Below are 16,153 nucleotides of genomic sequence, written 5' to 3'. Positions count from 1 at the left end.
CAGTAGTTTTAAGAGCACGAGAAGCGGTGAGAATGATTAAAAAAATCTTTACTTGATCATCATGTGCCTAAACTCCTTCCCAGAACATTTACTGCCTATACTTATAGTGTTCATGGCTTTCCAACATGTGATAGTAGCTTAGGTTGCTATTACTAACACCAATTCTAAACATGCATTCTGTTTCCCATTTACATTGTAATGTTTCCCCCAATGCAAAAAGACCGAGGAGTTTTTTTTTTACAATATATATTAAGCAAACCTACAATTCTTCCTTCATTTGTTCACATATTTTAATAGAGAGGCTTATATTTAGAATTATAAAAAAATGTTGCCCAATATTTGATATTTGCATTGGTTCTTCCTTCCTGTTTTTTCAAATGCTTTTTCTTGTGCATTTCCAGGGATGGAATCCAGGCCTTCACATATGCAAAGCTATGTACCAGTCCCTTGTCTTTCTTTTCAAAGGGAACCATTTTCCAGAGAAAATTAAATTCTAGGACGAATCAGCTTTCCTTAAATAAACTTACCTGACCGCCGGATCCCCAAGCCCCCTTCCTGAGTAACAATACTGGAGATCTTTGTGCACTAAGTAAACTTCATAAAAGTTAGGGAAATAAATGTTCTTCAGTTGGAAGATGTGAAGAAAAATAAGTGAGCAGATGAACTTAATGAAGGGGAAATGCACAAAATACACAGGTGCATGCTTAATCTCAGAAACCTGGGAAATAAATCATGCTATCAGTAATGTCTCTTTTCATATTCCTCTACTTTTTTTTTTTCTTCTTTTTGGGTCACACCCAGCGATGCACAGGGGTTACTCCTGGCTCATGCACTCAGGAACTACTCCTGGCGGTGCTCGGGGGACCATATGGGATGCTGGGAATCGAACCTGGGTCAACCGAGTGCAAGGCAAACGCCCTACCCGCTGTGCTATCGCTGCAGCCCCTCCTCTACCTTTTTAAATTCAGTATTTCTCAGTATCTTTCTCCAATAGATCTTCAAATGATTACTTATCTTCTGGTTGGGACCTATGCTCAGAGGTAAATGGGACTAAATACTTAAGAGGAAACAGTGTAAACTATCACTTTTGCCAAGAAACTCTTATGGCCATCCACAGTGGGGATGGGGCGATTAGAAACCTGTCATCTTTTAATTACATGACACGCATGGGAAATGGATCTCTGGCAAATCGCTTCCAAAGACCGCAAGGGACTTCAGCATTTAACACATCTGAACAATTTTTAATTGAAAAAGAAAACAGTTGATAGGGTTCGGAAAAAAAAAAAAAAAGCAGTGCTGGTTTGTTCCCCGAACAGAGCTCTGAATAACTTGAGGCTGCGTGATCGCCACCAGAGCCCAAGAAATAATCTTCCTTCGGGGCCCATGAACCCTCGCCGGCCTCCCGGCGCTGCGAAAAGGCATTTTTCTAAAAATAGCCGGGAATGAGCAGGGCTTGAACGCTGCCTGAGGCAGAGACTAGCCGAGCTTTCTAAGCGGGAAAGGATTTCGTGAGCACTGTCACCCGGGCGCTCACCCTCCCCTGCCGCGAATATCCGGGTTCATGTACACACCCACCTCCTTCACAGATGCCAACCTGGAAAATGGCAGAGAGGGGGCAGCTCTCGGAATAAAGATATTTCAGGAAAGCAGCAGATAATTGCGCATCTGCAGGCACTGAGCGTTCCTCCCAGCCCATGCTCCCCCCCAACCCCCCAATTTTTCTAGGGTGCTTCAAAATCCTTCCTTTACTCCAAATCCCCTGGCATGGACCTCCACTGACAAACGACTTGCCTTGGAGAAAATAAATACTACGGCGCGCCCATGATGCTCATCTTCCAATCTTCACGCAGAGTTGTACAACTTTAATTTCCAAGAGAATGCCCTGGAGACTTGGCGGCAACTTCATTTATTATACATCGTCCATCAAAGTCAGACCCGTAATCAAATAAGATCGCTTTGGATTTTAAAAATGCTACCTGCGACTAAGAGAACAAAATATGGAGGCGAAGGGATGAACAAAAATTTCTCTGTAACGTCTTGGCTAAACACGCTTTGCTAAAAGACTCACAGAAATATCTAGCTCAGGTTATCTTCCCGGCAACCGCTTTGGAAGAACTGCAAGGAAAGAACAAGCCCCAAACTGCTTAACTGCGACTATGCTCCAAGCACTTCCGAGGCTCATTCAGCCATAAAAAATGGAAGGGATCCTAAAAATAAACTCCGAATCACTGTTCACTCGTTCCACAAAGTGTTATCAGTGCCGTTTTATTTCGGGGTGCCTGAGACGGCCCCGCTATTGGGAAGCCGGCTTCTCCGGGCCGCAGGTCCTCACGGTACGGAAGTAATACTAGGAGCGTTCCCCCCCTCCGGAGCTGCAGGGAATTCTCACCCTCCTGCTTCACGGGGATTTCCTTCTATTATTAGACACAGCTTCCGAATGCAAAGGCAGAATTTACCAGCACGGAAAGACAAGAACAAATGTGCTAAACTGTCCGAAGAGACAAATCCCCGGAGAGCAGGCAGCCCGGCCCGAGTCCCCCAGCCCCCCCGAGCAGAGGACACCTGCAGGGGACAGGGAGGGGGCATCTTCCCGGCAGTTCCTGAACTTGCCACGGCAGGCATGCACTCCGAGCAGGGCAGGAGCGAGGCTCAGGCGGCAGACACAGTTTCCTCCCGTTTTCTAGCCACAGGAAAGCTTAGGCGTGGAGAAGAGAGAGGAGCGGCAGCAACAGAGGCGCACGCGTGTGGCACACCCGAGGGGTGGGAAGGCACCGAGGCAAACGGGGAATTAACTCACCGTGCGGCCTCTCTCGGAAAGCTGGCTTTCTTCCCTTTGTCTGACGCTGTCTGCACAGACAAATGACACGCTCCCGACAGGATGGTGACGGCGGGGCAGGGTGCTCCTCCACGGCTCTCCCCGGGAGCTGAGCCGCCCTGCAGCCTCCGGACTGAGCGCTTCGTGTGAGCATGCCCAGTATCTAATTTAAACAGCTCGGCGCCTCAGCTCCGCGTGCGGTGGCCTACTTTCCAACAAACCCGGCGCGCTGCAGGCTCAGTCGAAGACGGGTAACTGCAGCGGGCTGGGGACACCACCACACGGCTGATCTGTTTGACATGTGCTGATGTTTGGGGGTTCCTTTGGCTCGGTGTGGCTGCAATGACTGTTTCTACACGCTTATTAAAGCAAGACCTTTGGTCTCAGTAGTTTATTAACTATGTCAATACTTGATCTCCCTTGAAGTGCTGAAAAGGATCGGAAAGGCAGACACCTGGGACGGGATTTCCCCAGAGTGAATCTGATCACTGATCAATTAAACAAATGCTGTCTATATTTCGCTTTTTTTGGAGGGTGGGGCGCCCACCCAGCTGTGCCCAGGACTTAGCCCTGCTGGTCCTCAGGGGACCGTAAGAGATGCCGGGGACACAGGTTTGTACCACCTCTCCAGTCCTGGATCTCACTTTTTTTTTTTTTTTTTTTGCTTTTTGGGTCACACCTGGCGATGCACAGGGGTTACTCCTGGCTCTGCACTCAGGAATTACCCCTGGCCGTGCTCAGGGGACCATATGGGATGCTGGGATTCGAACCCGGGTCGGCTGTGTGCAAGGCAAACGCCCTACCCGCTGTGCTATTGCTCCAGGCCCTGGATTTCACTTTTGAACCCCTTACTCCGGCCGCTTGCCTGCTGCTCTCAAACTACAGCACCAGGGCGTTTCCTTCTGCCTGTTATAAAGTGTATAATATACTTTGATTAACTACAGGCTGCACGCGAGTGTTGAGAAAGTGTGAAATAGGATCTGACTTTTATTTTCAAGAACAATTCATCATCAGAAAGGCCACTGAAAGCGGCCTGGTGTGCAGCGGGTGTTCGTATTCCCCGGCTACTGGCCTGGCCTACCTGTTGTGGGGCCATTTGGTCTCACACGACAGGTCGGAGTCAGATTTATCCTCAGCTCCCAGCACCGCGTACTGAGAAGAGACGCAGCACGGTGGGTAGAGACCCCTCAACCATCCTGACAACTCCTGCGTTTCACTTCTCATTTCCACCGGGGCAGACGAGCACCAACAGGAAGCGCCCGTGTACCCCACCGGCGCGGGGCAGCCGGCCACCAGCCAAGGTTCTTCCGCTTCTTTCTCTCACTTCCCCGCTGCAGACAGGAAAGCCCTGTTGGGTGACCGGTGAGCTGGACAGCGCCTCCCTGCCCTGCCCGGCTCTACTCTGGAAGGCCTGGGAGGTGGACAAAGGCTCTCCCAGAGACGGGACAAGACTGCTCGAGGATTCTGGGTGGGGGCCTGGACAATCGTATGGTGGGCAGGGCCCTTGCCTTGCACACAGCTGACTGGAGTTCGATCCTCAGCATCCCATGCGGCCCCCGGAGCCTGCCAGGAGTGATTCCTGAGTGCAGAGTCAGGAGTAGGTCCTGAGCATCGTCGGATGTTCCCCCCCCCCCCCCGCCACACCCCCAGGGGTGTTCAGGGGAACAAATGTGCCAGGCACGGAACTGGGATGGGTTCCGTTTTTTTTTTAACGACTCACACCTGGTGATGCTCAGGGGTTACTCCTGGCGGGACTTGGGAGACCCTATGGGATGCTGGGGATTGAACCTGGGTTGGCCGTGTGCAAGGTAAACGCCCTCCCCGCTGTGCTATCGCTCCAGCCCCAGCAAGTGTCTTCTTAAGTCCTGGATTATTTCTTTGGTTTAAAAAAATAAAAAGCTAAGTGTTTTTTTTTTTTTAAAAGCCATACAGAGAATGATGTATGCAACCACACTGAGCAATATTTATGAATCAACACCTTTGCAGAAGAACCAAGTTATTCTTAACTTAATAGAAGACACAGCACATTCCTGAGCAGACCACCAACGACAATTCATTCCAACTGCCAGTAGCACAGTGCAACAACTAGGTGGCTGTCCTGTGCTCTGGGAGCATTTTATCTCTTGAAAAAAAAAAGGCCAAAACAAAATGAATAAACAACACCCAAACAAGCAAAAAAATCACCCAAACCAACCAACCAATTAAACAACAACAACAACAAAAGCCCTGGTCAAAAGAATCAGAGAGCTAAAAGAAAAGCAATCACCAAGAGTCACACAACATCCACAAGTGTCCAAATGTTTATTCTGAACAATTCTGTGAATGGAACCGTGTGTGTGTGTGTGTGTGTGTGTGTGTGTGTCCTTTGGGAAAAAAAAATCAGCCCAAGTTCAAGGAAAGTCCTAATGTTCCCATATGAGTAAAGAGAAAGTCTTCACTGAAGACTGACCCCACATCCACCTGACCTGTGGGTGCTTTCTAAGCCACCGTGCCGTGGACACGAGGGTCAGGGAGACGCGTGGATGCGCCGAGAGCCGGTGGCCAATCACGGCCTTGGTGCTCGGGAGAGTTCTGGTGAGGGGACTGGTCAGTCTTGGGGGCACAGAGGAAGAGCCTGAGGGAGGGCAGAGCAGAGAGAAGCCTCGGGTTCCGGTGGGTGGGTGGGGGGAGGGCACGGAAGCAGGTGGACGCAGCCGGGGCCACACGCCCCGCACATTCCGGGCCCAGAAGGCCTCGCTCTGGGGCACCCCCACAGCACCAGTTCTTCGGGTGACTCCTGCTCACTCTCGGCTCCGTCACGCGACTTTCCCCCTCGCAGACGTCCCCTCGGGCCGGCACCCGCAGCCCCACCCAGTCGCGGTGCTGTTTCTGGGGGTCTGTCAGTCTTGGCTTGCCCACCCTCAAAATGCCGGAAGGCGCTATTCAAGAGCTACGCTGGAAAGGAATTTGGTTCTTGTTCACTTGGGCTTTGCTTTGGGGGCCGCTCCCAGAGATGCTCCGGGGGCCACACGTGCAGGGGATCGGACTCGAGCAGCCGGGTGCGAGGTGAGTGTCTCGGCCCCTGGTACCGTCTCTCCGGCCCGTAACAATGAATTCAACACAAATTCAATGGGGAAAAGACAGATTTTCATGAGGAAAGTAACATCTGGTGGCATGGTTTACAAAGTTCTAGAACATTCTACTGCAAGCACGCACATAGGGACAGACAGATCTCCCCTCGATTCCCACACACCGGGCACACACCTGACATCCGACCACAGCGGGGCGGAAGCAGGACACAGATTGAAACGATGAAAATTCTTCTGCTAGAATCTGCACTGGTTTTTATTTTATTTTATTTTTTTGCTTTTTGGGTCACACCTGGTGATGCGCAGGGGTTACTCCTGGCTCTGCTCTCAGGAACTGCCCCTGGCGGTGCTCAGGGGACCATAGGGGATGCTGGGAATCGAACCCGGGTCAGCTGCGTGCAAGGCAAATGCCCTCCCTGCTGTGCTATCGCTCCAGCCCCTCACTGGTTTTTATTTATTTTTATTTTTTTATTTTTTAAATTTTTATTATATCACCATGTGGAAAGTTACAAAGTTTTCAGGTTTATGTCTCAGTTATACAATATCCAAACACCATCCCTTCACCAGTGCCCATATTCCTCCACCAAAATCCCCAGTATACCCCCCGCCAGAGCCCCCCCAACTGTATAACTGATGAATTTCACTTCATTTTCTCTCTACCTTGCTTACATTCCATATTGCAAAACAAAACTCACTATTGTTGTTGGAGTTTCCCCCCAATGAAGACAGCCCTACTAAGGAAGCATTTGATAATTGGTTTGTCATTAAAAGATTGTATGTTTTCAGTTTTTAGAAAAGGTGATGCGGCCGCGCGGCTCGGATGTGTTCCAGTCCCGAAACCCGGAGCCGTGTTAGTTGCTTCTCAGTGTCGCCAGGGCTCTATCCGGAGAAGGTGTGCCTGCTGTACCTCCTCCGTCTGGATCCCTGGTGTTGTTGGCCCGGATTCGGGTCCGGAGCATTTCTCCGGCCACATTGCTCACCAGACTGCCTGGCCTCTTCTCTGTTGAAGGTGGGAAGATGGTGCCGCCCTCACTGGTTTTTAAACTCTGTTTTGTTTTTGGGCGTTGGGCCATGGCCAGTGCTGCTCTGGGATCACTCCTGGCGGTGCTGGGGACCGAAGTTCGGGCCACAGGGCAAGGCCTGCAAGGGCCTTGACTGCTGAGCGCTCTCTCTGGCCCCCAGGAGTCTTTTCTTTCCTTTTTTTTTTTTTTTTTAATATCTTTGTATCTTCCTTGGGGAAATATTTAATTTGTTTATTTATTTCTAATTTTTCAATGAATCACCGTGAGATATAGTCACAGATTTATAAACTGTCATGATTACGTTTCAGTCATACAATGATCGAGTACCCTCATCCCTCCCCCAGTGCCCATTCTCCACCACCAGTGGTCCCAGCATCCCTCCCCCCGCCCCCCACGTCTGTGGCAGCCACATTCCCTTTTACTCTCTCTCCTGGGTGTTACGGTTCGCAACACGGGCACTAAGCCATCGGACCACTCAGCGTGAGGCCGCCAGGAGGAGGCGCGGCCAGAACAATCCTGACGTCGCTCTGGTGAGAAGCCCCTGCTCTGGCCCCCAAGCACGGGGCCGGGACACGGAGACTGAGCTCAGCTGACACCTCAGTAGGCTGGTCGGGAGGAAAGAGCGCGGAGTTCAGCTACGAGAGAGGAAGCAAAGCCAGGCCGCGGGGGGCAGAGCCGGGGTCTGCTGGCCACTGCAGGCACGTGCGCAACACGACGTGCTTTTAGTGTCTGGCGACTCAAACGTGCACCCGGGGCGGGGGGGGGGGGGTCCTCCATGGCCACATCCACAGGAATGGCTGGCCGGACACGAGAACAGGGAACAGGAGATCCGGTGACCAGCCACGCCAGAGGCTGCGGGGAGCGGGCGAGAGGGGACGGGCGCAGTTCCCAACGGGGGGGAGACGGAGCCAAATGGCGTGGTACAGCCAGTGTAGAGAGAAGAGAGGAAATACTGGGGGTCCGAAACGGGGATCAGCCAAACTCGCATTTACAGAAGGGAAAGAGCATCAGAGCCCAGGGGCCTCAGAACAGTGGCGCCAGTGGCCCCCAGAAGCTCAAGGCTACTGCTGAGTCCTGGTCAGCCTCGTGACGGCCTTCAGGGGGACGGAACGTGCTCAGCAGGACGGTGGTGCCTCAGGACCCACCGCCCCAGCCAACTGGCCTGACGCCTGCTCCTGTAGCTCGCGGCCTCCTGGCTCCACTCCCCGCCCCATCTGACAAGGAAGCGGCTCCTTCCAGGGAAACTGCAGCTGTCGGCAGTGCGCCTACCAGAACATTCTCCCATGGGTGATTCCGTGACCGCATGTCGACTCCACACAAAATCCTCATTCTACCTACAGCAGTGGCCACGAGTGTTGGGGTCGGGAAGCAGATTCTGCACTCCAGACCCACAGCTGGAATGAGCTATAAAGCATGCTGCTGGGAGTGGGGGTGGGAAGGAAGGAGTCACAGTAGGAAGTGGCGGACACCACTCTCCACAGGCTTGGACAAGCCTCACCCAAGAGGGAACCAGCAGAAAAATCCAGGTATGTGGGACCTGTGACTGGAATCTCCAAGCCCGCTTGCATCGGGACTGGGCTTCCTCCCCCCAGCTCCCCAGTTTTCCAGTAGCTTGGCAGTCACACCCCCACAAACTAATCCCATCAAGGACCAAGACCCAGAGGCTTTAAACTAAAGCTCCTAGAAGAGAGTGATACAGAATTTCCTGGAGCACGCTAGTTCTTATACTCTAGCCCACTTACGTACCAAAAGCAGCACACATTTGTTTGTTTTTCGCATACTTGCTTGTACTCTCCTACATAAGGGCTTAAATGGCTCCAGAAGGAAACTCAACAACCTTCACACACTTCCCTCTCATTGTGGTGGGAAGGTGCTCGGTGGTGGGATTGCTGTTGGAATATTATCTGCAGTGAACTATTGTGAATTACTTTATGAAAAGAAAATATATAAAAATGAAAAAAAAGAGAAAGGGATGATTCTCTGCCCTGGGTGTCCCATCTGAGTGGGTGTCCCATTCTCCACGCACACCCTGTCTCCTGGGAAAGCCCCCGGTGCCCGACCAGCAGCCAAGCACCAAGCACCTGAATCCTAATGACAACAAATGAACCACAAAGCACGGCCGCCCTGTCACCATTTCCTCTGTGGGACGAGGGACCATGTCTTGTGCCACAGTGACAGTCCGACACCAGACACAGACTCCTGCTCCCACGCTCCTGCTTCCTCACTCAGAAGGCAGTGCAGCTATAAGTACACAATCTGAGTAGTTCACAAAAAGAGGATTTCTCCCCTCAAATATGCTATAGGAAAGAGCGCGCCAAGAAGTATATAATTGAAAAAGTAACGATCATTAGGAGAGTCCCTATAAAAATCTGGGGCAAAATTTTGCAAGACTCCTGGGCAAAGGAATAAATCCTGCATAATAATTTGTTACTGTCTGACCAAAAAAAATCATAAATTTAAGAACATATTTTCATAAAATAAACTTAAATATCCCTGTGACTTTTACTGCAGCAATAAACTCTTAGCATCTACTTAGCATGTGGCAAGATAATGAATAGACCTAATTATACATTATTTTGGCATTCAAGCTGTCTCCTGCCATGGGCGATGCATAGACTGGAGGAAAATCTCTAGTGCTTTACTAGAAAAACAAAAGCAAATGCAAATAATTTTGCTTCCAAATAAAGATATTACAAGACAAAAACACTAAAAATATTGTAGTGCAGGGATGAGAAGGGAAAATGAGGGTGGAGCAGAACCATTCCTGCAGGCCCCCGAGATTAGTCTTCGCTAAGACCTGCTCCCCCAAACCAGAACGGCCCGCCCCACAGCACCCCATCCTGCCCCGGGACATTGACCGTGAATTCAAGTATCACCTCCAATAATAAGAACATACTAGCGTGGTTTCCCAAGTGTCCCCTTAACACAGTGCTCCCTTGGCCCACGTCTTCCAACAACGGTTCCTGAGCAACAAAATTGCAGTTGGGGGAGTGGGAAGAAAGGAGGCACAGCAGGAAGCGACGGCCACCACTCCCCACATGTCAGATGAGCTTCTCCCAACAGGGAACAGGCAGAAAAATCCACGTATGCGCGAACCCGTGACTGAGATCTCCACACTAGGGCCCAGCCGGCCAGAGAGCACAGCAGGCAGGTAAGGCACTGGTCTTGCATGAGGCTGACCAGGGTTCGATCCCCGGCACCACATCTGGTCCCCCGAGCACCGCCAGGAATGATTCCTGAGCACCACTGATGCTCTGAACATTCCCCATCCGTCCCCCACACCCCCTTCCCCCAAAGAGACACAGCAGGGAGGGGCCCATAAGTCACAGGGCTTCAGTGGGGAGGAATCACCCAAGGGGAAGAAGCCAAGGCACTGAGGTCAGGTGCCAGCACTCCTGGGCCGGTTGACACGAGCAAACTTCCCTTCTGCACCAGGACACCAGCAGACACGAGGAGGGGGCAGGAGGCCACGAATGTCAGGGCTCACTGCCCAGAAGGGGGCCAGGAAGGTCTGAGCAGGAGTGGTCCCACACAGAATGTCCCGTGGACTTCCTCTGACCGCTGGGCACTCGCAGGGAGTCAGGCGCGATGGTGATTTTTTTTATTTTGGCTTTTTGGGTCACACCCGACGATGCTCAGGGGTTGCTCCTGGCTCTACACTTAGGAATGACTCCTGGTGGTGCTCAGGGGACCATATGGGATGCTGGGGATCAAACCCAGGTTGGCTGCATACAAGGCAAACGCCCTCTCCACAGTGCTATATCGCTCTGGCCCCGAGAGATGGCGATCTTTATTCTTTCTGATAGCATGGTGCGTAGCGTAGGGCGTTTGCCTTGCACGCAGCCGACCTGGGTTCAATTCCTCCATCCCTCCGGCAAGCTACTGAGAGTATCCTATCTGCATGGCAGAGCTGGCAAGCTCCCTGTGGTGTATTTGATATGCCAAAAATGGTAACAACAAGTCTCACAATGGAGACATTACTGGTGCCCGCTTGAGCAAATCGATGAGCAAAGGAATGACAGTGACAGTGACTCCACAACCACTGGCACTGCTGTTGCACCAATGGCAGTTTCCTCAACTTCCCACTCCCTTCTCCCATCCACTATCTCCTCAGCCCCTTTTTCACTCACAAGCTGCCCCATGCACAGAGACATACAGATCTATAAGCCACTATAAGTATCGCTGCTACAGAAGAAGCATCATTAGCCGACACAGCAACCGCAGTGTTATGAACTGTGCTCCTCATTTAAATAAATTACCCAGAATTAGGTTAGTTCTATTTATGCTCTTCTGGAAAAATTAGCGGGTGACAGGTTGTGGTTCAAAAAATGTTTACTACACGTACCTAACAATTTGCAAGACTTTACGGGCCCATGAAGAATCAACTCTCAAATCACCTCTATGTGGCCGTTTAAAATACCAGTAGACATTCTAGACACTTGATAAAAATCACGTGGCAATTGAAGTTTCTGGTCGGAAGCATTTAGCTGCTAGCTGAACCTTTTTAAATCAGTATTGGCAGTACAGGGTACAAGCGGCTGATGCCTATGAAAAGGACAAAGGGCTTTTGGGGGAGTTGCGTGAAGGATCACCAGGCCCCATGAAACAGAAACAAAATGTGTGACCGTCGTCACCACACTGGCCATGCTTCCCGCCACCCTGCTCTGAAGCCCCAGCACCTCCGTGGCAGACTCCTGAGCACAGAGCCAGGAAGAGGCTCAGAGCACTGCTGGGCATGGCCTAACCCCCTCCCACCCCAACAAAGTACCTGCCCCCTGTCATTTCGACTGGAAAAGGTGGAGCAGCCAGTGAGGGAACCAGCTGGAAACGTGGCGCAGTCACGCAGGTGTGCAAGGCTCCAGGGCAGAAGAGCCAGGGAAGGGCGGGAGGTGGCCGCCCTCTGGCTGTGTGGGGGACTGGGTGACCGTCCACCAGGGGAAGGAGCAGAGGAGGGAAAGGACGAGGACAGGGCTGCGTTTATGGGCTAATCGGGAGAGGAGGGGAGCCCGGGGAGCGCCCCCAGAGTCCAGCCCTGAGCTGAGGTGAGTGAACAAGGGCGGGTTTCCGCTGCTCGGAGCGAGCATGACACCGTGTCTGCTGACCGGTCGCTGGCCCTCAGCATCGGGACAGACCAATCTCCACTCAGTGCCGAAGCACATGCACGTCCCCCACTTCACACGGTCGCCAGAGTCCACTGTACTGGGGATGGATTCTCAGTATCGGAACAGCAGGCTTTAGTGACGACCACGACGCCTCTCCAGCAGAATGTAAGCTGGATGTCATCATCACCAGAAAAAGCACTTTCTCTGCAGTTTCCTACTCTGTCTGCACAGAAGAGGCTGTCTCTCTGCTCTGCCACACAGTCCTAAACTGTGTGTGTGTGTGCGCGAGCGCGCACATGTGTGTTTCGGGTTCTTTTTTTTTTTTTGCTTTTTGGGTCACACCTGGCAATGCACTCAGGAATTACTCCTGGCGGTGCTCAGGGGACCATATGGGATGCCGGGAATCAAACCTGGGTTGGCTGCATGCAAGGCAAACGCCCTCTCCACAGTGCTATCGCTCCAGCCCCTTGGGTATTTTTTTGGACCACACCCAGTGTTCCTCAGGGCCCACACCTGGCTCTGCACTCAAGCATCACTCCTGGTGGCTGGAGGGACCTTATGTGGTACCAGGGATTCAACCCAGGCCGGCTGTATCCAAGGCAAGTGCCATCCCCGCTGTACTATCTCTGCGGCCCCTACACTGTGTCTCTAACCCAGACATTCTGCCTTTAATTCGAGCATATTTAAGACTTGTAAATATCTACATCTCTGCATTCTGAAGTGGGCTGTATTTATCTGAGTACATGTTCCAGGTTACTTTTATGATTAAAAGAATCAAAACTCTGACCATAAACCAGAATAAATGTCAAAGTAAACAGCAAAATTCCTACCTTCCAGAGTTCAGAGTAGGAAACTGATTAGAAAATTTTAATTGCATTTTCTGAACAGCCCAACTCCGTCCGCAGGACGCTCTCATTTGCGTTTCAATCACCGGCTTCCCGTGTTTCCACTCGGGCCTTCTGCAAAGCTCCGGGTCCTCTCTCTAAAGCCTTCCTAATGAAGCTCGCTTGGTGCAAGTCCTACAACGCGCTGCTCCTCTCTGACTGTGAAGGCTTACACTCTTCCTTATAATTCTTGGGGCATAGCCATACCCAGCAGGGCTCAGGGCTTACTCCTGGCTCTGCCCCCCGGGGTCACTCCTGGTGGTGCTGGGGGCTGAACCCAGGCCCACTGTGCCTGAGGCAAGTCCCCTGCCCCCCACACCACATCTTCAGAAGCCCCTTTTCTGGTGCTTCAAAGCTGCAGGAAAGACCTCAGGCACAGCTAACGCCGCGCCCACTTTGCTGGTGGGTAGCACTGAGTCGGGCACCCAGCAATGCACCTCGAGGCACCTCAAAGCGGAAGGCAGAGGGCCAGGGTCAACCACGGAATTTTGTGGATACACCAGGCCTTTGTGGAGCCAGCAGTCCTCTCCCCACGAACGTAACGCAAAGTGATGTTAGGAGGAAACCCGCAGGCAACAAATGCTGGGACAAAGGGGTGGCCGTGCTCCAACACGGCGTCCTCTCAGGAAGCAAGGGGCACAGCGGAACTCGGTCCGCAAGCCGCAGATGCGGACTCTTAATCCCGGGCACCAATTATGGAGGATGTGTAACAAGTTCACAGATTCATGGGTCTTGGTTACAATGAGTTACAAAGTCCTGGGGAGACCCAGGGTCCGGGTTGGGTGGAGGGAAGCCTCAAGCACGTGAGACACATGCACCCGTCTCTGGAGCATCTCCGCGTCCCAGCTCATATGTTCTTTCGTCACTTTATTTTCTGTTTGGGGCTTGGGGTTCTGTGAACCCGGGGGCTCCCGCACTCAGAACATGATCCCCGAGCTGCCCGCCGCGCTCTCTCCTCGACTCCTCTTCCCATCCGTACTCAGTTCATTTAGGTGCATCCCAATATTTATTTCTTCATTAATTCTCCACTTAAGTAAATAATAGGACTTGCTTCATCAGCCGGTGCTTCGTGAGTCCCATTCTCTGGAATTCATCACTTTCATGCCTTTGAATTCTCTCCAAGTTCCCCACGGCAAGCCCAAGAGTCAGCACTTCTCCGAAAAGCCAATGCTTTAGAGAACTCTAAACGCCCAGCACTTACATGTCTACTTTCCCCCTTCTGGAGCCGGGGACCTGCGGGCCCCTTGCGAGGCCCCTCCCAGACCGCTTGGACACGGGCAAGCGACCGAAATTTCTGGCCACCTGCATTGTCGTCACTGGCCCAGCACCCCTGAAAGACAGAGACGCGCTGGGCTTCCGGCTGGCGGGACTCAGCGCTGACCCAGAAACAGCACTCCCCCGTCCCTCCCCCCCCCCGCCCTGCCCACCCCCGTTCCCCAGGTGAGCCCAGAGCCCGGCTGCGAGAAGCTTCCCACGCCCTCACACCGCCTAGGACAGCTGGGCTTTAACCGAGGAAACAGTACTAAGGAACAGGCACTCTGGCAATTAAAGTGGATTTTTAAGAAATATTCATCCAGTCAAGCGATGACTCAAGGGCGTTACACATCCAGAGGCCCGGCGATCCACGAGACACTTTCCTCGCTCTGGGCAAGTCGTCTACTCGGAAAACGTGAGCGCGGGCAAGCGCAGCTAGCATAACACCTTGCATCCACACTGTCTGAGAGTCTGGGTTACTCCAGGTAGACAGAAGGAGCAGTGAAGAGTCGCCCGTTCTCTCTGCACTCTCCGGCAGAGGGACATGAGGACACCAAGGAAGACGACAGACACAGACAGGAGGCGCGAGACTCGGCTGATTAATAACTTCCCAACCCCAAAACTCAACAGAAAGTGCAAGTAAGGGCAACGGAGAGTCAATGCCCTCACCCGTCAACGGAGCGCGGACTGGAGTCGGGAAAGGCACAGGAAGGCGAGTGGGCAGATTCCGCCTGAATGAGGTCAGCTGGAGCGAACAGGGATTCCGTCACCCAGGGCTCAAGGAAAGGCGCGCCAGGCCCCCACGGCCCTTCTCCGGGGCGACAGGCCTGACATTTAGTATTCAAAAAGCAGCTATTCATGTCAATAACATTTTCTCACAGTTATATCATCTGTGATATCATCTGCAAGTGCCGGGAAGTCCACATACTTATTTTCTAGCTCACCCTGGGTTCTGGGCACCCCAGACTCTCTGACTTTCCCACTGTCACTGTCGTCCCATTGTTCATCAATTTGCTCGAGCGGGCACCAGTAACGTCTCCATTGTGAGACTTGTTACTGTTTTTGGCATATCTAATATGCCACTGGGAGCTTGCCAGGCTCTGCCATTAGGGCGAGATACTCTCGGTAGCTTGCCGGGCTCTCCAGGAGGGACGGGTGAATCGGACCCGGGTCGCCGCATGCAAGGCAAACGCCCTACCCGCTGTGCTATTGCTCCAGTCCGACTTTCCCACAGACACCCAAATTATCGTTCAGAGCACTCGGCTCTAGGATGCAAATCTTCAATGAATGAACCCCTTTCTCAGGCTCGTCCCACCCCAGAAAACTTTTTTCTGGGTGTAAAACCAGGACCCTGCACGAGGCAGCCTGGGGACCGCTGGGGAAGTTGCCCCCCGAGCCTCGAGCTGTAGGCCCACTCCCCGTCCCTGCCCACATGCTGGGCACGGCCTTTCTCCCCCTCCCCCTCCCCCACCCCAGCAACCCATGGATGTTGCCCCAAGTCCTGGGCGCCCACCATGTTGGCAGGGAGCCCCTGTGCCACGTGTGGGACCCCCTCTGTCCCCCAGGGGCGCTATCCCTCCTGCCCAAGGCCGCTCCCTGCTCACGGCCTGTCTGAGTCAGCCCTGAGTTCTGGTCCAGACCCCGATCTCCCTCCCTCCCCTCCTCTGACTGCGTCCTGACGCTTCTCTGCGCTGGGCTGCCCGCGAGACACCGAGATACCGGAGGCCCCAGTGTCTGAGAGAAGCTGGGAAACCCTCGCCCGGTGGAAGAACGTTCCTTCCCATTTATCCCACTTCCACCAAGTATCCTTAATACCTTTCCACAGAAATTACACAGGCGAATTAACAATCGTACGGCAGAATAAGAAATGATGATATTAAGCTCATGAAACAGAATACTGTCTGAAGAAAATGTCCTAGAGGAAATTACCTCACCATATTATAAGCGCATTATAAATCTATCTTTTTGCCTGTGGGGATTATGGGCTTATTAATATATTAATTCCATA

General features: G+C 52.4%; 1 protein-coding gene across 11 annotated transcripts in view; it reads right to left on the bottom strand.

Annotated features, from left to right (window-relative positions):
- PLEKHA5 (pleckstrin homology domain containing A5) overlaps positions 1-16,153 on the bottom strand; it is a 205,309-nt gene that overhangs the window by 128,116 nt on the left and 61,040 nt on the right. The window contains exon 1 of one of the 11 annotated variants that reach the window (XM_055118307.1): positions 2,798-2,816. The exons of the other annotated variants lie outside the window; for them this stretch is intronic. The gene's annotated coding sequence lies outside the window, so the exon portion shown is untranslated. Of the gene's footprint in view, positions 1-2,797; positions 2,817-16,153 lie in introns of those variants that run through there. 11 annotated transcript variants of the gene reach the window in all.

This window comes from Sorex araneus, chromosome 10 (assembly GCF_027595985.1).
Source record: "Sorex araneus isolate mSorAra2 chromosome 10, mSorAra2.pri, whole genome shotgun sequence".
Classification (NCBI taxonomy): Eukaryota; Metazoa; Chordata; class Mammalia; order Eulipotyphla; family Soricidae; genus Sorex; species Sorex araneus.
This window is presented reverse-complemented; position numbering and strand designations above follow the sequence as displayed.